Source organism: Pristiophorus japonicus, chromosome 8, assembly GCF_044704955.1.
Source record: "Pristiophorus japonicus isolate sPriJap1 chromosome 8, sPriJap1.hap1, whole genome shotgun sequence".
Taxonomy (NCBI): Eukaryota; Metazoa; Chordata; class Chondrichthyes; family Pristiophoridae; genus Pristiophorus; species Pristiophorus japonicus.
Genome location: NC_091984.1, coordinates 194,249,181 through 194,273,269, shown reverse-complemented (window position 1 = coordinate 194,273,269; position 24,089 = coordinate 194,249,181). Strand labels below are relative to the sequence as shown.

At 46.1% G+C, this 24,089-nt stretch overlaps 1 long non-coding RNA gene across 1 annotated transcript in view; it reads left to right on the top strand.

The window, feature by feature from the left end:
* The window catches only part of LOC139268269 (uncharacterized), an 82,714-nt gene extending 62,497 nt beyond the window's left edge, over positions 1 to 20,217 (top strand). The window contains exon 3 of the long non-coding RNA XR_011593999.1: positions 19,297 to 20,217. This is a non-coding gene — a long non-coding RNA (uncharacterized lncRNA). The remainder of the gene's footprint in view (positions 1 to 19,296) is intronic.
* The last annotated feature ends 3,872 nt before the right edge of the window (positions 20,218 to 24,089 follow it).

Below are 24,089 nucleotides of genomic sequence, written 5' to 3'. Positions count from 1 at the left end.
TGTCGCAAATAGGTTGTCTGCCTTCGGTAGCGGGTATTGATCCTGCAGTGAGAAACGATTGATAGTTACTTTGTAATCACCACAGATTCCCTTGAGGACTGGAACAATTGGACTGGCCCACTCATTGAATTAGATCGGCAAAATGATGCCCTCTCATTGCAGCCTGTCCATTCGATCTCCACCCTCTCTCTCATCATGTAAGGTATCACTCTCGCCTTGTGATGGATGGGTTGCGCCCCTGGAATCAAATGGGTCTTCACTTTTGCTCCTTGGAACTTCCCGATGCCTGGTTCGAACAGCGAGGGGAACTTGTTTAGGACCTGGGCACGAGGTGTCGTCGACGGACGAAAGCGCTCGGACGTCGTCCCAGTTCCAGCGTATCTTTCCCAGCCAGCTCCTGCCGAACAGCGTGGGGCCATCGCTCGGTACGACCCAGAGTGGTAACTCGTGCACTGCTCCATCGTAGGCGACCTTTATGGTAGCACTGCTGATTATGGGAATCAGTTCCTTTGTGTACGTTCTCAGTTTAGTATGAATGGGAGTCAAGACTGGCCCTGAGGCCTTGCTGCACCACAATTTATCGAAATCTTTTTGCTCATTATGGACTGGCTTGTGCCCGTGTCCAGCTCCATGGACACCAGGAGTCCATTTAATTCAACCTTCAGCATTATCGGGGGACACTTTGTGGTAAATGTGTACACCCCATATACCTCTGCCTCCTCAGTCTGAGGCTCTGGTTCATCATGATCCATCGTGGATCTGTCCTCCTCTGCAACATGGTGGTTTGCAGGATTAGCAGCATTTGCAGTTCGCCTACACATACATTGGAGGTGTCCCATTGTTCCACAGCCCTTGCAAATGTATCCTTTGAAGCGACATGAATGGAAACGATGATTACCCCCGCAGTGCCAACAAGGTGTTAATGGCCTTGTATTTACCACCTTATGATGGTGGACTCTGAGTCATCTGGGACGTGCAGCTGCAGGCATGTAAGTCCTGCCCTGTACATTTCGATTTGAAAACAACATTACTTTGTTCACAGTACTTGCAACAGCACTCATGTGCTGAGAAATTTGTTTCGTATTGTCAATATTGGCGATAAACATCAGGGCTATCGCTATGGCTTTACTCAAGGTTGGGGTCTCTACAGTCAAAAGTTTGCGAAGTATTACTTCATGGCCAATACCAAGTACAAAGAAGTCCCTGAGCATGTGCTCCAAATGTCCTTCAAATTCGCAATGTCCTGCAAGGCGCCTTAGCTCGGCAACATAGCTCGCCACTTCCTGGCCTTCAGACCTCTTGCACGTGTAGAACCGATACCTCGCCATCAGAACGCTTTCCTTTGGGTTTAGATGCTCGCGGACCAATCTGTGGGTTTCGCTGGAGCGAGCAGATTTTTCACCAGGCCATACGTTGGTGCCCCGCAAACGGTGAGGAGGATCGCCCTTCATTTGTCAGCGTTCGCTTCTCCTTCCAGCTCGTTGGCCATGAAGTATTGGTCGAGTCGCTTCATGAAGGTTTTCCAACCTCCGTCCCATCTTCGTCGCCAGTTGTTATGTCTTGAATAAAGAGTCAGACTAGATATTGTAAGCTCGAAGTAAAGTGTGACCGTAGTCCTTTATTACAGCTCTCCAGCCTGTGAGGTCTCCTTATATACAGGTGCTCCAAAAGGTTTGTGGGATCCCTTGGGACTCCAGGAGATAAGCCCTCTGGTGGTTCGACATGGTATTTACAGGTTTACATACATAGCAGTTTTCTGCATGCTCTCGACAATGAAACCCGAGGTGTTCAGCACCCTCCCGGAAGCTCTTCCTCCACTTCGGGTGGTCTTTGACCAGAGACTCTCAGTGTCGGTGGGAATGTTGCTCTTTATCAAGGAGACTTTGAGGGTGTCCTTGAAACGTTTCCTCTGCCCACCTGGGGATCGTTTGCCATGTAGGAGTTTCAAGTAGAGCGCCTGCTTTGGGAGTCTTGTGTCGGGCATGCGAACAATGTGGCCCGCCCAACGGAGCTGGTCGCATGTGGTCAGTGGTTCAATGCTGGGGATGTTGACCTGATCGAGAACACTGACATTGGTGAGTCTATCCTCCCAGGGGATTTGCAGGATCTTGCGGATACATCGTTGGCAATATTTCTCCATCGATTTGAGGTGTCTACTGTATATGGTCCACACCTCTGAGCCATACAGAAGGGTGGTTATCACTACAGCCCTGTCGACCATAAGCTTGGTGCCAGATTTGGGGGCCTGGTCTTCGAACACTCTCTTCCTCAGGTGACCGAAGGCTGTGCTGGCATATTGAAGACGGTGTTGGATGTCATTATCGACGTCTGCCCTTGCTGACAGTAGGCTCGCGGGGTATGGAAAATGGTCCACGTTGTCCAAGGCCTCACTGTGGATTTTGATAACTGGAGGGCAGTGCTGTGTTGGTGGAGGACCTTTCTCTTGTGGATGTTTAGTGTAAGGCCCATACTTCTGTATGTCTCAGTGAAGGTGTTAACAATGACTTGGAATTTGGCCTCCGAATGTGCACAGATGCAAGCGTCGTCTGCGTACTGTAGTTCGATGAGAGAGGATGGGATGACCTTCGATCTAGCCTGGAGGCAGCAGAGGTGGAACTGATTCCCATTTGTTACCGCTCAGAGTGCTGAGCTGGGGCGACGTTGCCAGTCTGAGCCCCTGGATCGAGATTTCCGTGTTCTCTCTGTGAATCTCACGATCTCTATTTCTCTCTCAATCTCTAGATTTTTTTCCCCTTTTCTCTTTTTCTATTCCTACTTCTCTATTTTTCTCTCTCTCAAATTAATTTTCTCATTCGCTTTCCTCACTTCTATCTCTTTCTCCTTTCTCTTTTTCTCCCTTCCCTCTCTCTCTCTCCCCGTTTCTTTCTCTCTCCCTGCTTTTCTCCCTCTCCCCCCTTGAGTGCGGATTCTGTGCTCAACATCCTCAGGTTTGGACCTTACCTTCGTGTCTCTCTCCACTCCCACGTCTCCGAGATATCTGCCATTCTGCACCGGCCCTAAAAGCTGGTGGGGGCACCACCAGCTAAAGGGCCGGCTTTTTCACGCTGAAAATGGGTCTGGGGGCGGAGCAGCAGTGGTGCGCACTTTTAGCGCATCACTACTGCCGCAAGCCCCACAGCACCACGCGAGTCGGCGGTGGCCCACACCGCTGCAAGATCTCCCGGGCCCAATCTGTGTCAGGGCGGCCAGTTGAACCCAAAGCGGCAGTAACGGTCCTTCCCAGGACCGTGAATTTCGGGGCCAGTGTGAGTAAAATTGCAATTTGAATATGAAGCAATGTGGGCCTAATTCCAGTGAGAAACTGAAGCATTTTGAGTATAATTCAAGTGTGAAACTGAGCAGAGTTTGACTAATTCCAGTGTGAAACGGAAACAGATTGGACCTAATTCCAGTGTGAAACCAAAACAGGGTGAGCCTAATTACAGCGTGAAACTGAAGCAGCTTGGGCCTCATTCCAGTGTGGAACTGTGCAAGTGTGTATCTGAAGGAGTGTGAGTGTAATTCCAGGGTGTAACAGAAACAGAGTGGTCCTAATTCCAGTGTGAATCTAAAGCATTGTGGGCCTAATTCCAGTGTGAAACTGAATCAGGTTGAGCCTAATCAAAATGCAAAACTGAAGCAGTGTGGGTATAATTCCAATGTGAAACTGAAGCTGTTTGAACCTAATTTCAGTGTGAATCTGAAGCAGTGTGTCTAATTCCAGTCTGAAACTTAGCGGTCTGAGCCTATTTGCAGAGTACTAGCTCCAGTGCAAAAATGAAGTCTGTAGCAGTGTGAGCCTAATTCCAGTATGAAACTGAAGCAACATGAGCATAACTCCAATGTGACTCTGTAGCAGTGTAATCCTAATTCCAGTGTGAATGTGAAGCAGTATGGGCCTCATTATAGTGTGAATCTGAAGCACTGTGAGCAAATTCCAGTGTGAAACTGAATTAAGTAATTCCAGTGTGAAACTGATCCAGTGTGAGCATAATTCCAGTATGAAACTGAAGCAGTGTGAACCTATTTGCAGAGTGTGTCTAACTCCAGTGCACAAATGGAATCTGTAGCAGTGTCAGCCTAATTTCAAAGTGAATCTGAAGCTGTGTGAACATAATTCCAGAGTGAAACTGAAGCAGATTAACCTAATTCCAGTGTGAATCAGAAGCACTGTGGGTCTAATTCCAGTGTGAATCGGAAGCAATGTGAGCCTAATTGCAGTCTGAAACGGAAACAGATTTAGCCTAATTACAGAGTGAAAGAGAAGCAGTGTGAGCCTAATGCCAGTGTGAACATGAAGCAGTGTGAGTCTAATTCCAGACTGAAACTGCAGTGGTATGAGCCTATTTGCAGAGTGAGCCTAACTCCAGTGCGAAATTGGAGTTTGTAGCAGTGTGAGCGTAATTCCAGAGTGAATCTGAAGCACTGTGGGCATAATTCCAGTGTGAAACTGGAGCAGTAGAAGTTTAATTCCAGTGCGAAACTGAACCAGTGTGTGCCTAATTCCAGAGTGAAAGAGAAGCAGTGTGAGCCTAATGCCAGTGTGAATTTGAAGCAGTGTGAAACTATTTGCAGAGTGAGCTTAACTCCAGTGCAAAAATTGAGTCTGGAGCAGTGTGAGCCTAATTCCAGTGTGAAACTGAAGCAGTGAGAGATTAATTCCAGTATGAACATTGTTATGTACGTATATAAACCTCACCAACATGTAAGACTTGCCACTAGGGGGCACACCTGTGGGAGACCGAAGGGTCACCTGTGTACCCTGGGGCAAGCAGGTATAAAAAGGTGATTCACCATGCTGCTTCTCCACTCTGGAGTCTGAATAAAGAGACCAAGGTCACAACAGTTTGAGCTTACGATACAGTCCTGTGGATTTATTCTGAACATAACAAATTGGCAACGAGTAACGGATCACGAACTTTCACGCAGTAATGGCTGACGTTGGTATTCTTAAGAGATTTGTTGAAGGTGATGATTGGGACGCCTTCGTTGAGCACCTCGACCAGTACTTCGTGGCCAATGAATTGGACAAGGCTGAGACGGCGATCAAGAGCAGGGTGATTCTCCTCACCGTATGTGGGTCTTCAATATATGGCCTCCTCAAAAATCTGCTGGCACCAGTCAAACCAACGGACAAGACTTACACAGAGCTGTGTACGCTGATTTGGGAACACCTCAAGCCGAAGGAGAGCATCTTAATAGCCAGGTATCGCTTTTACACGCACCATCCTCCAAGGGCCAGAACGTGGCGAGTTTTGTCGACGACCTAAGACGCCTTGTGGGACAGTGCGAATTTGCAGGATTCTTGGGGGAAATGTTGCAGGACTTTCTTGTGCTTGGAATCGGCCACGAGGTCATTCTTCGCAAACTTCTGTCTGCCGAATCCCTAGATCTGAGCAAGGCCATCACGATAGCCCAAGCCTTCATATCCACGAGCGATAACACAAAACAGATATCTTCACAGAATCGAAGCTCACCAGCAAGTACTGTGCATAAAATAATGTTTTCAGCAGGCAGAACTGTACAGGGCAGGACCCACACAACCGCAGAGGCCAGACCTAGGCCTAGAGTTACTCAGAGTCCGCCGTGGGGCGTGAATGCGAATCCATTAACACCATGTTGGCGCTGCAGGGGCAGTCATAGAGCTCATCAATGTCAATTCAAGCCCTGTGTGCAAGGGCTGTGGAACAATGGGGCACCTCCAGCGAATGTGCAAACGACCTGTGACTCACCACGGGACAGAGTCAGGAGAGGACGACCGATCCAACGAGGATCACGCTGAACGCACAGGAGAGGCAACGCAACCTGAGGATGAAGAGGAAGTATATGGTAGACACACCTTCACCACCAAAAGCCCTCCGATAATGTTAAAAGTTAAACTCAACGGCATTCCAGTTTCCATGGAATTGGACACGGGGGCGAGTCAATTAGTAATGAGCCAGAAGGTATTCGAGAGGCTGTGGGGCGACAGAGCACAGCGACACAAGCTGACCCTGATTCAGGCAAAGCTGCGCACCTACACCAAGGAACTGATACCAGATATTGGTAGTGCAGACGTAAGAGTATCCCATGAGGGAGCGGTGCACGATTTATCACTATGGAGTGTTTCAGGTGATGGGCCAACGCTGCTTGGTAGAAGGTGGATGGGGAAGATTCGATGGAACTGGGAAGAGCTTTGCGTACCTTCTCCGGCGAACAACGTCTCCCTTGCTCAAAGGCTGAGCAAAGCCCCACCTTCAGCTGAACCAGGCATCGAAGTGCAGATCCATTTGCAGATCCCTGAGGCACAGGCTGCTTATCACGACCACGAGGAGGTGAAGATTAAACAAGCAGCGGTACAGGCGCGGTACCCACCACCCAAAACCGACGACCTCTTCGCAATGATGGAAGAGGCTCCAGGTCGACCATGCAGAGTGGGACTCCGGCCGAAACGATCCGAGTGCGTCTTTCCGACGCCAGAGGCAAAATCCCTGGGCAGGAAGATCGCGGCAGTCGGCATCACGGACACGGACGAGAGTGCGTCCAGACCACGGAACGAAAAGCATCCAGACCACGGGACAAGAGTGCATCCAGATCACGGACGAAATTGCGTCCAGACCACAGGACAAGGGAGCGTCCAGACCACGGGATGTCGCCGCAACGAAACAGAGGCATGTGTTGCTCAGCAAGGAAGATAACTGGGTTTGGGGTAAAGGTAAAGGGGCGGCCACTGAGAAGGCCAGGAACCCACTATGTTCCAATAAGTTTTTTGCACTGTGTAACCTATGTGAGCGTTCTTTCGCGGCCAATGATATGGGGTCGGGGGTACCTTACAACAAGCCAAAGAAGCGGGCGAACACCAACCGGTTGTATATGTATCTAACAAAGTATTCGTAGCAAGTGATGAGTTACCACATTGGGTCGGGCGTGTTGTGCAGCAAGCCAAAGTAGCGGGCGAGCCCCAACCAGTTATACATGTATCCAATAAGTTAACCAAGGCTGTAGCTTGGGCTCACGGGACAAAAAAGTCAAACCAAAGAGTGTCCCAATTTTTGCTCGAGTCAGACAAGCTGCCCATCCCACAGTTTTGGGAGAGCAGAGGCACCATTATTGACACTTTGTTTCGAGAATGTCCAACACTGTCTGTGCACTGTAACATGATTGCCCGCTACGGGCCAGGCACTGAGAACGGCGCTAATGCCCTCAGTTGGCTACCATTGCCCATCACCGGGGGTGGACACGGTGCAGTCTGCAGACCTATTCGTTGTTGTGGAAGTGCTAGAAAGCGAGGGGTCAACCGTAACGGTCCCCCAGTTTAGGACCTGGACCAGCCAGGATCCCACGTTATCGCCTGCCAACGGCGAACTGCTAGATAGAAACATAGAAACATAGAAAATAGGTGCAGGAGTAGGCCATTCGGCCCTTCGAGCCTGCACCACCATTTGATAAGATCATGGCTGATCATCCCCTCAGTAACCCTTTCCTGCTTTCTCTCCACACCCCTTGATCCCCTTAGCTGTAAGAGCCATGTCTAACTCCCTCTTGTATATATCCAATGAACTGGCATCAACAACTCTCTGCAGCAGGAAATTCCATAGGTTCGCAACTCTCTCAGTGAAGAAGTTTCTCTTCATCTCAGTCCTAAATGGCCTACCCCTTATCCTAAGGCTGTGTCCCCTAGTTCTGGACTTCCCCAACATCGGGAACAATCTATCCGCATCTAACCTGTCCCGTCCCATCAGAATCTTATATGTTTCTATGAGATCCCCTCTCATCCTTTGAAACTCCAATTTTATAAAGGCCCAGTTGATCCAGTCTCTCCTCGTATGTCAGTCCAGCCATCCCGGGAATCAGTCTGGTGAACCTTCACTGCACTCCCTCAATAGCAAGAACATCCTTCCTCAGATTAGGAGACCAAAATTGAACACAATATTCAGGTGAGGCCTCACCAAGGCCCTGTACAACTGCAGTAAGACCTCCCTGCTCCTATACTCAAATCCCCTAGCTATGAAGGCCTACATACCATTTGCCTTCTTTACCACCTGCTGTACCTGTATATCAACTTTCAATGACTGATGAACCATGACACCCAGGTCTCGTTGCACCTCCCCTTTTCCTAATCTGCCACCATTCAGATAATATTCTGTCTTCGCGTTTTTGCCCCCAAAGTGGATAACCACATATTTATTCACATTATACTGCATCTGCCATGCATTTGCCCACTAACCTAACCTGTCTAAGTCACCCTGCAGCCTCTTAGCATCCCCCTCACAGCTCATACCGCCACCCAGTTTAGTGTCATCTGCAAACTTGGAGATATTACAGTCAATTCCTTCATTCAAATCATTGATGTATATTGTAAAGAGCTGGGGTCCCAGCACTGAGCCCTGTGGCACTCCACTAGTCACTGCCTCCCATTCTGAAAAGGACCCATTTATCTGCACTCTCTGCTTCCTGTCTGCCAACCAGTTCTCTATCCATGTCACTATATTACCCCCAGTACCACGTGCTTTGATTTTGCACACCAATCTCTTGTGAGGGACCTTGTCAAAAGCCTTTTGAAAGTCCAAATACACCAAATCCACTAGTTCTCCCTTGTCCACTCTACTAGTTACATCCTCAAAAAATTCCAGAAGATTTGTCAAGCATAATTCCCCTTCATAAATCCATGCTGACTTGTACCGATCCTGTCACTGCTTTCCAAATGCGCTACTATTTCATCCTTAATAATTGATTCCAACATTTACCCCACCACTGATGTCAGGCTAACCGGTCTATAATTACCCGCTTTCTCTCTCCCTCCCTTTTTAAAAAGTGGTGTTACATTAGCTATCCTCCAGTCCATAGGAACTGATCCCGAGTCGATAGATTGTTGGAAAATGATCACTAATGCATCCACTAGTTCTAAGGCCACTTCCTTAAGTACTCTGGGATGCAGACTATCAGGCCCCAGGGATTTTTTGGCCTTCAATCCCATCAATTTCTCTAACACGATTTCCCACCAAATAAGGATATCCTTCAGCTCCTCCTTCTCACTAGATCCTCGGTCCCCTAGTACTTCCGTAAGGTTATTTGTGTCTTCCTTCATGAAGACAGAACCAAAGTATTTGTTCAATTGGTCTGCCATTTCTTTGGACCCCATTATAAATTCACCTGAATCTGACTACAAGGGACCTACGTTTGTCTTCACATATCTATAGAAGCTTTTGCAGTCAGTTTTTATGTTCCCGGCAAGCTTCTTCTCGTACTCTATTTTCCCTCTCTTAATCAAACTCTTTGTCCTCCTCTGCTGAATTCTAAATTTCTCCCAGTCCTCAGGTTTGATGCTTTTTCTGGCCAATTTATATGCCCCTTCCTTGGATTTAACACTATCCTTAATTTCCCTTGTTAGCCACGGTTGAGCCACCTTCCCCGTTTATTTTTACTCCAGACAGGGATGTACAATTACAGAAGTTCATCCATGTGATCTTTAAATGTTTGCCATTGCCTATCCACCGTCAACCCTTTAAGTATCATTTGCCAGTCTATTCTAGCCAATTCACGCCTCAAACCATCGAAGTTACCTTTCCTTAAGTTCAGGACCCTAGTTTCTGAATTAACTGTGTTACTCTCCATCCTAATAAAGAATTCAACCATGTTATGGTCACTCTTCCCCAAGGGGTCTCGCACAACAAGATTGCTAATTAGTCCTTTCTCATTACACATCACCCAGTCTAGGATGGCCAGCTCCCTGGTTGATTCCTTGACACATTGGTCTAGAAAATCATCCCTAACACACTCCAGGTAATCCTCCTCCACCGCATTGCTACCAGTTTGGTTACCCAATCAATATGTAGATTAAAGTCACCCATGTACCTTTATTGCACGCATCCCTAACTTCTTGTTTGGTGCTGTCCCCAACCTTACTACTACTGTTTGGTCATCCGTACACAACTTCCACTCACGTTTTCTGCCCCTTGGTATTCTGTAGCTCCACCCATACCGATTCCACATCATCCAAGCAAATGTCCTTTCTTACTATTGCATTAATTTCCTCTTTAACCAGCAATGCCAGCCTGCCTCCTTTTCCTTTCTGTCTATCTGTCTGAAGTAAAAATATGGGACGTTGCAGCTTATCCATCGCAAAACTGAAGCAGTGTGAGTCTAATTCCAGTGTGAATCTGTAGCGGTGAGAGACTATTTGCAGAGTGAGCCTAACTCCAGTGCGAAAATGAAGTCTGTAGCAGAATGTGCCTAATTCCAGAGTGAATCTGACCAACTTGAGCCAAATTCCAGTGTGAAACTGAAGCAGTGTGGGCCGAATTCAAGTGTGAATGTGAAGCAATGTGAGCCTAAATACAGTGTGAAACAGAAGCAGTGTGAGCGTAATTTCAGTTCAAATCTGAAGCAGTGTGAGCCTTACTCCTTCATGTACCCGCACCGAAATTCCAATTTGAGCAACCTCACACTTAAAGCACTCCAGGGGCTAGACTTTCCACTTTTTTTGCATACATAACACCCACTTAATATCCATTTTAATGCTGAAATGACATATAATGCCCAGATAGTGCCCATTTAGCCACAAAATGGAAACTGGCACCCATTTTTCTTACACTTATCGACGAGCGTTACTTTCCCTATGCGTGTAATGCCAGGAAAAAATAATACCGCCTGCTCACTTTTTTTGGGTGGAATCATCAGAATGGGCAAAACCAACGCCCATAATCTTGTCCAGCGTTACTTTCCGCATATAATTAACGCCGAGATTCAATAATACCCAACCGCCCATTTTATTGTGTCGTAAAGATCACATGTGCCGAAACTAACGCCCAGGAGATCGCCCAGCATCACTTTCACCATCTCGCACACATCTCGCCCACAATATTGCTCGCCCCAAAAAATGCCCAGAAATAGTGGAACTGTTCTGAACGAATCATAGAAACATAGAAAATAGGTGCAGGAGTAGGCCATTCGGCCCTTCGAGCCTGCACCGCCATTCAATGAGTTCATGGCTGAACCTGCAACTTCAGCACCCCATTCCTGCTTTCTCGCCATACCCCTTGATCCCCCTAGTAGTAAGGACTACATCTAACTCTTTTTTGAATATATCTAGTGAATTGGCCTCAACAACTTCCACAGGTTCACCACTCTCTGGGTGAAGAAGTTTCTCCTCATCTCGGTCCTAAATGGCTTACCCCTTATCCTTAGACTGTGACCCCTGGTTCTGGACTTTCCCAACATTGGGAACATTCTTCCTGCATCTAACCTTTCTAAACCCGTCAGAATTTTAAACGCTTCTATGAGATCCCCTCTCATTCTTCTGAACTCCAGTGAATACAAGCTCAGTTGATCCAGTCTTTCTTGATATGTCAGTCCCGCCATCCTGGGAATCAGTCTGGTGAACCTTCGCTGCATTCCCTCAATAGCAAGAATGTCCTTCCTCAAGTTAGGAGACCAAAACTATACATAATGCTCCAGGTGTAGCCTCACCAAGGCCCTGTACAACTGCAGTAACACCTTCCTGCCCCTGTACTCAAATCTCCTCGCTATGAAGACCAACATGCCATTTTCTTTCTTAACCGCCTGCTGTACCTGCATGCCAACCTTCAATGACTGATGTACCATGATACCCAGGTTTTGTTGCACCTCCCCTTTTCCGAATATGTCACCATTCAGATAATAGGCTGTCTCTTTGTTTTTACCACCAAACGGATAACCTCACATTTATCCACATTATACTTCATCTGCCATGCATTTGCCCACTCATCTAACCTATCCAAGTCACTCTGCAGCCTCATAGCATCCTCCTCGCAGCTCACACTGCCACCCAACTTAGTGTCATCCGCAAATTTGGAGATACTACATTTAATCCCCTCGTCTAAATCATTAATGTACAATGTAAACAGCTGGGGCCCCAGCACAGAACCTTGCAGTACCCCACTAGTCACTGCCTGCCATTCTGAAAAGTACCCATTTACTCCTACTCTTTGCTTCCTGTCTGACAACCAGTTCTCAATCCACGTCAGCACACTACCCCCAATCCCATGTGCTTTAACTTTGCACTTTAATCTCTTGTGTGGGACCTTGTCGAAGGCCTTCTGAAAGTCCAAATACACCACATCAACTGGTTCTTCCTTGTCCACTCTACTGGAAACATCCTCAAAAAATTCCAGAAGATTTGTCAAGCATGATTTCCCTTTCACAAATCCATGCTGACTTGGACCTATCATGTCACCTCTTTCCAAATGCACTGCTATGACATCCTTAATAATTGATTCCATGATTTTACCCACTACCGATGTCAGGCTGACCGGTCTATAATTCCCTGTTTTCTCTCTCCCTCCTTTTTTAAAAAGTGGGGTTACATTGGCTACCCTCCACTCCATAGGAACTGATCCAGAGTCTATGGAATGTTGGAAAATAACTGTCAATACATCCGCTATTTCCAAGGCCACCTCCTTAAGTACTCTGGGATGCAGTCCATCAGGCCCTGGGGATTTATCGGCCTTCAATCCCATCAATTTCCCTAACACAATTTCAATTTCCCGACTAATAAGGATTTCCCTCAGTTCCTCCTTCTTACTAGACCCTCTGACCCCTTTTATATCCGGAAGGTTGTTTGTGTCCTCCTTAGTGAATACCGAACCAAAGTACTTGTTCAATTTCTTTGTTCCCCGTTATGACATCCCCTGATTCTGACTGCAGGGGACCTACGTTTGTCTTTACTAACCTTTTTCTCTTTACATATCTATAGAAGCTTTTGCAGTCCGCCTTAATGTTCCCTGCAAGCTTCCTCTCGTACTCTATTTTCCCTGCCCTAATCAAACCCTTTGTCCTCCTCTGCTGAGTTCTAAATTTCTCCCAGTCCCCGGGTTCGCTGCTATTTCTGGCCAATTTGTATGCCACTTCCTTGGCTTTAATACTATCACAGCGGTATGGACACCATGTTCTAAATCACATGTCGCACCATTTAAAAGGCTGCTCTGCTTCAACCTCGGGGGAGTTCGGATGTACTCTGGAGGTCTTTGGAGGTGATGTGAACATCTGAACAAACATCTTGATCATACTGTGAATGATTGGAATTTAAGAGGTGTCTTCGCTGGGACATTCATTCTTTGTGACCAATTGGTGGAAAACAGATAGCTATTGGAATGGGGCCTGTCCTTTCTCACCCTCTCTTGATGGCCAATTACATGCTGCAACTCAAGATGGCTGAAGGTATGCTCCACAGCATTATGTGTCCAATGTAAGACGTGCCAGACTGATGAGGAGGACCAGACGTTACACCCCCCGCAAGTACAGGGAGAAGCATTCTTACCTCAACTTGCCCGACACCACCTGCCTTCGGAGACTGCGCTTCCACAAAGAGGTTATCACTGAGGTATGCCAGCTCATAAGGGGAGATCTGCAGCTTGCACTGTCTGTCGAGGTCAATGTCACCGCGGCACTGTCGTTATACGCATCGGGTTCTTTTCAGGCCTCAGCTGGGGACATTTGCGGTCTGTCTCAGCATGCCACATATTGCATTAGACAGGTCACTGAAGCCCTGTACACATGCAGGATGGACTTTATCAGCTTCCCTATGACCAGGGAGGCTCAGACTGAGGGAGCTTTCGGATTCTATCGAATTGCTAACTTCCCCAAGGTGCAGGGAGCAATAGACTGTACGCACATCGCAATGCCGGCACCTTTTCAGGATGCAGAGGATTTCAGGAACTGCAAGAGATTCCACTCCCTGAATGTGCAACTCGTTGTCAACCACCAGCAAATTATTATGGCAGTGAATGCTAAATTTCCGGGCAGCATCCATGTGCTCACATCCTGCGTGAGAGTACTGTATCTGACTTGTTTAATAATCAGCCACAAGGTCAATGACAAAGGATATGGCCTCGCCACCTGGCTCATGACCCCCTCCCTGCGTGATACCCACACCGAAGCTGAGAAGCAATACAATGAGAGCCACAGAGCCACTCGCAATATCGTGGAGAAAACCATTGGAGTGCTTAAGCAGCACTTGAGATGCCTGGACTACTCAGGAGGTGAGCTCCAGTACCACCCTGAACAGATAGCTCAATTCGTGGTGGTGTGCTCCATGCTGCACAATTTGGCTATCAGGAGGGGACAAGAATTGCCAGAAGAGTCTGACAGTCCACCTCACCAGAGAGAGGAAGAGGAATACGAGGAGGTGGATGCTGGCATCGGCCCAGACAATCAGGCTAATGCTGAGCCATGCCCCCGCCCCCCTGTAGACCGCATGAAAGGGCCCGTAGTGGCATGATAGCTGCAAGACTCTTACGTCAGGAGCTCATAAATGAGCACTTTGCCTGAAAGAACATTGGTGGTATTTACAAGGCTGAAACACTGCTGGGTGTGCAGGTCATACATCAATGGTGGGCATCACCTTGGTGACAGTTAAAAGTTTAAGTTGATTGAAGTAAAGTTAATTATACCCTTTGATGTTAAGGAATCACCAGCGTGTAATGGTGCAGCTATCTGAGCCATTGCGCAACAAGGTTTTGTGAAATAAAAATCATTTAAACCGAACATTTCTCTGAAATTTAAGTATTTCTGTAAAAAACAACCCTTCCCCCCCCCCACCGCTTCTCTTTCCCACCTATCCCTCCCCCTTCTGACTCCAAGCCACCTGGCCGAGGAGCTCCTCAGGCGATGCTTCATTGGGGGGGGGGGGGGTGGGGATGACGGCCGAACTGCTGCTTGGATGGATATGGGAGAGGACGGTCCCGAGGTGGGAACGTGCTCCGAGCCAGAAGCAATACCTTGGGGTGCAGTGCCACGCTCCGGGACCATTGGGAGCCCTCTGCCACCAGTGTTCCTGGCTATCAGTTCCAGGGCCTCCTGCATCCCTTCCATGTTATATATTATTTGTTGGACAAAAACTCGGTGCCAACTATGTTTTTGGTGCTTAGTAGGCTTTTTGCTGCTGGTGAATCTCCCTCGTGTCTCCCACAACAGCCAAACAAGCACACACCACAGCCACACACGCTTTCGTCCCTCTCAGCTCCCTCTCTCTCTGCCTTCTCTTCTGCGCATGTCATGATGACCCTTGACCTCCTGAATTGCGGGAATCGAGCGTTGCCATGCCGTTGCTAAAGACGGCGACACTGTTTGGCAGAAGGTCAGAGAGATTTAATGCTAACACCCCTTTCATATCGCTCATGGTAACGCCCAATTTCAAAAATGGAAACTAGGGGCTTTGAGAATGGGCGACAAGCCGGCGATCTGAAAAACTATTTTTACCGCCCACGCCGGAAATAACGCTTATTTTTGGGTAATCTGCACAAAAGTGTAAAATCTAGCCCCAGGTTTCAAATCGATGCAACATCTGTAATAAAACTGGCCTGCAGAAGGTTGTCATTTTGAAATTTGGGGCTTCTTTCCTATTATTTAGTCACATATCAATTGTCTACTGTTGCTGTCAGTAAAGCCTCCAAGGATTACAGATCTATTTTGGATCTTGCTGAAAATAGCAACACTGCTAGCATAAGGTGTCGGAGCAGCTTTTTTTTCCCCCTGGCAGACACAACATTGTAATTTTTATTTCCTGTGTTTCTTCATTTCCAATCATCATTCCAACCACAAAGTTCATTTTGTGCTCCTGCTGACTGTGAGGGGTACAAAATGTACAAATATTTTCAATAAAGCAATGCTAGATACTTTAAACTCTCGGTCAGGGTTCACATAGAACAACTATCATGTGAGAAATGTGTTAGTATAGTGTCAGTCAACAGTTATTAAATTCCTAAAAAGCCCAAAAGCAAGTAAGTAATCTGGTTGATATGTGGAATTCAACTGGAGCTGCCCTGGGGGTGGGGTGAGGAAAGCATTTTGCAACAGTGGCGTGCTGGTCAGAGTGGAAATTGGTCTCATCTGTAATCTTTACCACAAGTAAACTGGGATAATCCTTTTTCTCATTTTAAAACTTACTTCTCTTTATATGGAGGTGTATGTCATTTGCCAGACTAAGTGAAAAAACGATTTTAACATCCTGCATTTCTATAGTGCCTTTCACGACCTTAGGACATGCCAATACACTTTACAGCCAATGAAGTGCTTTAAAGTGTAGTCACCATTGTAATGTAAGAAACGCAGCAGCCAATTTACCCACAGTAAGTTTCCACACAAACAGCAATGAGATAATGATCAGATAACCTTTCTTTAGTGATGTTGGTTGAGGGATAAATATTGACCAGGACACTGGGGAGAACTCGCCTACTCTTATTTCAATAGTGCCATGGGATCTTTTATGTCCACCTGTGAGGGCAGATGGAGCCTCGGTTTAACGTCTCATCCAAAACGCAGCACGTCAACAGTGCAGCATTCCCTCAGTCCTGAACTGGAGTGTCAGCCTAAATTTTGCTCTCAAGTCCCTGGAGTGGGGCTTGAACCCACAACCTTCTGACTTGAACAAGTGTGCTACCAACTGTGCCATGGCTGACAAGTGAGTGTGTAACTGTGAACCAGAGCAATGCTGGAAACGTCAGCCAGCCCTATGGCAATGTTAGTTTGGTGAAAATGCTGCAACTATTTTAGTTGAAACTATAAATCAAGTGCCCCCTTATTAAAGGGGCCATTAAAACTGACAAATAAACAAATTAACTTTTTACTGTAAACTTAAATCAAATTAAAATTTGGTTGCTGGGGGTGATGATGCCCTCCAGTCCCTCTGGCGCCCACCTCTCACGGAAGGCCGCCTACCCCATCTCCAGGGGCATTCTGGCTCGGATGTAACCGCGGAAGAGAGGCGTGCAGTCAGGCAGAACGACCCCCTCGACCGCCCGCTGCCTGGACTGGTTAATGACCCCCTTGGCCATGCCCAGGAGCAGTCCTATGAGGAGGCCTTCCGACCTGCCCGCTCCCCTCTGCATAGGATGCCCAAAGATCAGGATTGTGGGACTGAAGTGCAACCAGAATTTGAGGAGTAGCCCCTTCAAATATTGGAATAAGGGCTGCAACCTGACACACTCTACATAAACATCGAACATGGACTCTTCCAGACTGCAGAAATTGCAGGCGGCCTGGGAGTCCGTGAACCGACTTAAAAACCTATTGCACAGGACTGCTCCGTGCAACACCTTCCAGGCCAAGTCTCCAATAAATAAAGGGAGGACTCCTGTGTAGAGAGCACTCCATTGGGGACCCCCGCCTCCTCTGGACGGCAAGGTGGCAATACAGGCTTGTTCACCAAGTGGAGTGCAAGCCAATCTGGGGAAGAGGTTGGGAGTCACTTCTTATGCCTTTCATACTTGTTAGAATAAAGGCAGCTGGGATTCGCAGAGGTGCAAGGATAGTGCATTAGCCCACTATATCATCAAATTCCCATCTGTTAATGGCCTGGAAATTTCGGTCGGAGGCTTCCCGCGGGCAAATGCCTCCGATCGGAGAATTTTTACGAATCTACCTGGTGGTTCCGGAGGCGCCCGAATTTCGGTGGAGAGGCCTTTGCTTCCCGCGCTGCGAATCGCACTCTCATCCGGAGGGTTCCCACGCAGAAGATGCAAGTCACGTGTGACTGCTCAGCCAATCAGGTACAGTATTCCACAGCTTTTCCATTAATAGCAATCTGATTCAACGAGTTCTCAGTGCTATTAGTGGGAAAAAAAACAAATACACACTAATAAAAAATAAAAAACAGACCTCACATAATTAAAATTAATTGAAATTAAAGTTAATAAATGCCTTAGAAAAAAATTATATTTTTCCGATTTCTTTAAAATTTTGTAATTCAGGTTAAAAATAAACTTACCTTAGTGGGCAGAGTTTTTAACAATAAAATGTGTTTATTTAATTTAATTTTATTGGCCCTGAAATTCCAGCCTCCCTGGGTTCGTACGAAGTTTGTACGGACCCGGGAAGGTATCGAAAAAGCCAGTTTTCGGCACGCAATGCGCACGCGCTGAAAACATAGAAACATAGATCGAAAATAGGTGCAGGAGTAGGCCATTCGGCCCTTCTAGCCTGCACCGCCATTCAATGAGTTCATGGCTGAACATTCAACTTCAGTACCCCATTCCTGCTTTCTCGCCATACCCCTTGATCCCCCTAGTAGTAAGGACCTCATCTAACTCCTTTTTGAATATATTTAGTGAATTGGCCTCAACAACTTTCTGTGGTAGAGAATTCCACAGGTTCACCACTCTCTGGGTGAAGAAGTTCCTCCGCATCTCGGTCCTAAATGGCTTACCCCTTATCCTTAGACTGTGACCTCTGGTTCTGGACTTCCCCAACATTGGGAACATTCTTCCTGCATCTAACCTGTCTAACCCCATCAGAATTTTAAACGTTTCTATGAGGTCCCCTCTCATTCTTCTGAATTCCAGTGAATACAAGCCCAGTTGATCCGGCTTTTCTGATCTGTCAAGTTTCCGGAGATCAGGAGCGAGGACATTTGTAAGTGGAAATTTCCAATATTTACATACACAAATGTCCTCAAAAATCTTGCGCCTGAAAAAACATGTGCATAGCCTACTTTTACAGGCGCAAGTGTTTTAAAAAACACAAAAACATATAAAAATAAAGTTATTAAAACATATTTTTTCATTAAAAACCCTCCCCACAACGGTAAGTTTATTTAAAAAAACTTTTTTTAAAAATCGGGAAAATATATATTTTTTTAAGACATTAATAACTTTAATTTAAATGAATGTAGTGTATATTTTCTATTTTTTGTTCGTGTTTTTGGGTGTTTGGTGCTCTGTTTTGGGTGTTTGGGGCTGTTTCTCAATCAATGTAACAGGAGTTTAGGACCTTTCGGAACTCCTATTACTATGATACTTTACCTGATTGGCTGCCCAGAGCCATGTGACTCCAGCTCTAGGCCTGCGCACGTCCTGACTTGCACGTGCTGCGACTGGCAGTCAGCAGAGGCCTCAGCATTGGAAATTCCAAAGTGGGCAGTAGCTTAAAGTAGGTGCGTATTTTTCCTCTAAAATGTCCTCGGGAAGACCAAAATGGAATTTTAAGGCCATTATGTTTATGTATGCCTGCTTTTTCAGGCGCAAGAATTTTGAGGACATTTCCTGGGCAAGATATAGGTAAATCCCGCAATCTTGCCCAAACAAACGTCCTCACTCATGATCTGCGGATCATCTGTCAATCCAGCTTGACAGATCGGAATTGTGCGCTGAAAACCAGCTTTTTTGATGTCTTCCCGGGTCCATAGAAACTTAGTACGGATCCGGGGAGGCCGTGATTTCCAGCCCAATGTGTTTTTTGTAACCTAAAGTAAGATGAAAGGGAAATCATTATTGATAAAATGAACAACTTATTAGTGTAATAACTTCAGTTGAATTGATGTTACCTGTTCTATTTTTCGATCAGGCCAAGATCCCCAGCATCGAAGCACTGACCACACTCGACCACCTCCATTGGGCGGACCACATTGTCCGTATGCCCGACACAAGACTTCCAAAGCAAGCACTCTACTCGGAACTCCTACACGACAAGCGATCCCCAGGTGGGCAGAGGAAACGTTTCAAGGACACACTCAAAGCCTACTTGATAAAGTGCAATATCCCCACCGACACCAGGGAGTCCCTGGCCAAAGACCACCCTAAGTGGAGGAAGAGCATCCAGGAGGGCGCTGAGCACCTCGAGTCTTGTCACCGAGAGCATGCAGAAAACAAGTGCAGGCAGGGGAAGGAGCGTGCGGCAAACCAGTCCCATCCTCCCTTTCCTTCAACCACTGTCCGTCCCATCTGTGACAGAGACTGTAATTCCCGTATTGGACTGTTCAGTCACCTGAGAACTTACTTTTAGAGTGGAATCAGTAGAGCTGGGCGGTAGGTAAGTAGCCCTGCAAGAAAAAGGTAAGTAATTGTTTTTTTACTCAGTATTTTAAAATTCTCTTGTAGTGATTGAAGTGAAAAGGGTCCTGAGAATGTTTTTATGATTTTGTATTTTATGTTTTTTGAAAAAATATTTTTTGTGTTTTTCTCCTCCTAGGCCCAACCCACAGCCTTGGTGTAAATATTTTGTAAATGTATTAATTATCTCCTATTTTCTTTAAGAACTGCCCAATCGGCCCAAGATTCCACTTTTTCGCCGCAATTCGGGGTGCAACGTCCATTTGTTCGCTGGGCGGATTTTTTTCTTATTTTTGGGAATTTTTCGCCGGCGATAATTTTGGGAATCTTAGCGGTCTTTTGGGCAGCAATCGGGTGCTGACGGATTGTTTGGAAATTCTAGCCCTCTGTATCTATTCTATCAAATCCCTTTATCATTTTAAACACCTTGATTAGATCTGCCCTCAACCTTCTAAACTCAAGGAAATACAAGCCAACTTGAATTAAACTGTCCTCATAATTCAACACTTTAAGCCCTGGTATAATTCTGGTGAATCTGCATTATATCTCCAAGACCAATATTTCCTTCCTGAAGATTTGCACCCAGAGCTGACACAGAACTCCAGATGGGATCTGACCAAGCATCACTTCCTCACTTTTGTATTTCAACTCCATTGAGATAAAGGCCAACATTCCATTAGTCTTTTTGATCTCTTTTTGTATCCGACACCTCCCTGGAAGTTCTAGTGGAAGAGGCAAGAGCAAGGAGGGACATCCTCTTTTCCAGGAATGGAAAGAAGATTCCAAAGTCCTAGATTCAGCAGGACTGGAGAGAGGTGGCTGAACTTCTGAATTCCAAGAGCATCGCCCCCAAGACCTGGATTCAATGCAGGAAATGCCTCAATGACCCGACAAGAGCAGCGAGGGGTGTGCAGCTCTTCATTTTTCCATCTCACTGAGTAACAGCTGGCAACAGTTCTTCCCGCTAACACTCTGAATAATTCCCTCCCCTGCAAAGCACCCTTCACCACCAATCACAAGAGAACATGATATCACTTCTCATTATCATTCCAAACAGACTGGCACCTCATGCTTGTTGCCTTCACAGCAGCCACTAACAGCAATCTGTTCTCACGTGGTATCGAGGATGAGCCGCTTCCATATATTGAAGGGTGGAAGATGCCTGTGCGTGATTATTTTAACGTGGGGTGGCCGTTGCACACCAGTCACCACACGGGCTTGACAGAGCTAGGTCTTGATCCAGTGACAAGGGTTAACCAAGACGACTGGAGACCTGCTCTGCTGCACGGACCTAGTACGCCCACATGTTCCTACTGTCCATAGATTGCAGTGTGGGCTAGCCCGTGCTGCCCCTGGGCCCTTGCCTCTTCTGAGCCGCATAAGTAAATATGGTACTAATGGAGTGGTGGAGCCTCAAGTGATGGGACACACCCACCCACGCTCTTTCCTATATTGAGCTACTGATCTCAGCAACGTGACGATATTGAGCAAGGAGAACTTCTTCATATGGAAGCAATCTCATAGCAACTGCAGAACCAGTCTCATGACTCCTTCCTCATGTCAGCCACTTGCTTTCCATTGAACACCTCCCCAGCCGGCTCTCATCTTGTAATTTCTCCATCTCTCAGCACCTGCACTACATGCAGAAGCCCCACACATTTGCACTTTCCTTTTCAATAGCCACTGACTATCTCTCCACCTCGCTTTCTGCAGAAAAGAATGGCACACAACACTAGAGAGAAGAACGCGATGGAGAGGAACACCCAGCATTATGTCTCTCACCCAGACAAACCACAGGTGAAATCTCTTCTTCCGTCTGCTTCCAGTCTCCCTATGCATCAGTTTGATGTTTACTACTTCCTACGTTAGTCTTTGATGAATTTGCCAAATTATGAGTGGTCTTGTGCTCGCGGCCTATAATCCATTAAATGGCAATGACGCCCTTTATTCTTCAACTGAGAAATAACAACTAGGAATCGACTAGATGCTGACTGGCGCCCATGGAGCATCTCTTGGAACCTTTTCATTTATGGAACAAGGAAGATCAAAACAAGATTAGCAGAAAAAATAACTTAAAATAACCTTTTTTTTCCCCTGCTGATATTGCCTGTACATGATACCAGCAAGCAACAGGCAGCTCTGATTAAACATAACTGAAAAGTAATTGACATTTCCAGATATCTGATAGTTCTTTTTATGTTTTATAATCCCTCTGTAGCTTGGAGGAAAAGTCTCCGGCTCTTTGAACTATGTTGTAGATTCTGATCTTTTCAAAACAATGTTGAACATTTTGCTATTATACTCTGTGAATTTTTTTCCAGCCTACACCACTGCAAGTCTCAGAGGTGAGGCCCATCCGCAGAGGCCCAACAACAACTCCAGTTTCCACTGCGAAATGGGCTGTGGGGTGGGGGAAGGCGGGGGGGGGGGGGCGGGCGGTGGGGAGATAGAGATGGAGAGCAATCACTGGCTGCAGAGCCAACCAGCATTTGGTTAGGGTAACAGTACTGAAACTGGGGTTGCCAGCTCTCCCAAAATTGACGGTCCGTCTCCCGAGTACTATCGCTGGCAACTCCAGAGAAACTTTGGATTGGAAGTGAGCTACGTTTGTTGCTCATTATTTTATTTAGATGGAGAGATTCAAAGCTTGCCGGGCTGACATCTTTAAATGGTGTAGCAGCCAATCAGCTGTTCACCTCGCCTTGCCCCCCCCCCCCCCCCTTTCTCCCCCCACCCTGCCAATTGCTGCATCTGCTTGACGTACTTCCGGAGTATCAGAAGTTTTTAATCCGAGAGAACCGAGTTCCAAAGCCAGGAACAGTTACAACACGTGGTGGAGCTGCTGTGGATCAGTGAAGGATGGACTGTAAGCATTTTGGGTTTGTGTATAAACACAAGCAATTGTTTGAAATGAATCCCTACATTGAACCTGCATCATTTTGGCGGGAGTCTCCTGAAATCGGCGGTTTGTCTGTGCATTCACCAGAACAATACCAGAGCTAAAAGTGTTAAATTATGAGGACAAATGGCATAGACGAGACATGTATTCCCTTGAATATAGATTAAGGGGTGATATAATTGAGGTGGTTAAGATGATTAAAGGATTTGACAAGGTAGATAGAGAGAAACTATTTCCTCTGATGATGAAGTCCAGAACAAGGGAACATGACATTAAAATTAGAGCTAGGTCGTTCAGGGATGATGTCAGGAAGCACTTCTTTATTCAAAGGCTAGTGAGAATCTGGAACTCTCTCCCATAACTGCTGTTGAGGTTAGATCGGTGGAAATTTTGAAAACTAAGATTGATAGATTTTTGTTAGGCAAGGGTTTTAAGGGTTATGGAACCAAGATGAATAGATGGAGTTATGATTCAGATCAGCCATGATCTAATTGAATGGTGGATCAGGATCAAAGGGCTGAATGGCCAACTCCTGTTCTACGAATAAGCCCTTAGGTCCACATTTTTTTGAAAGCATATTGTAAGGGACAAAATAAAGGTTCATAAAGCAAATCAGTAAAAGAGGTAAATAAAATGCTCTACCCACTGTACCAAAATGATTTAATATCGTATAATACATCATAGGGTTATTAGTATCACCATGCTCTGCATTATCCACAATAACTCCTGAGGGTTTCATTTCCTGCCTGCACTATTTTTAGTACACGAGTTAATGAGTTTGCATTAAATTCCTGTCTGTGCTATTTTAATGCAGCCATTAACCTGTTTATTTTAAATAAAAGTAAAAATTGCACTCAGAGGAATTTAAACCCACTATGGTTTCACGGTGGACAACTAAACAATGGCACATTGTCAAGAAATACTCCAGAATAGTTAGCCAGAAAGCCTAAACTAATGTCCAGATCTATACACATAACTTCCTTCCAATTACTACAATGTGTTTAAAAGAAATAACCTTTTAAATATGAAATCTGAATGCGTGATGATCACCTAATGTGAAGCATATTTCCTTTCTACTTATTACACATCTATTTGTTTTATCATTGCTGCAAATGAATATTCCACAATAAAATATTCTACATAAAAAAATATTGTTGACAGTCACTGCCACATGGTGCTCGCTGCATGGGCACGGAGCTGCATAAAGCTGAATATCCCTGCATGTATTGACACCAGAAGAATGCCCAACAGATTCTGAAGTGCCATTACCATGGCAATTCTCTCCAATCATTAGTGTTATTTCAAAAAAATGGAATACAATTCCGTGAATTGGCTCATTTATTGTGATTGTCATGTAAACAATGTATAAGAGTAGAAGACTGTACTGGTAGCACTGAATTACTCTTTAC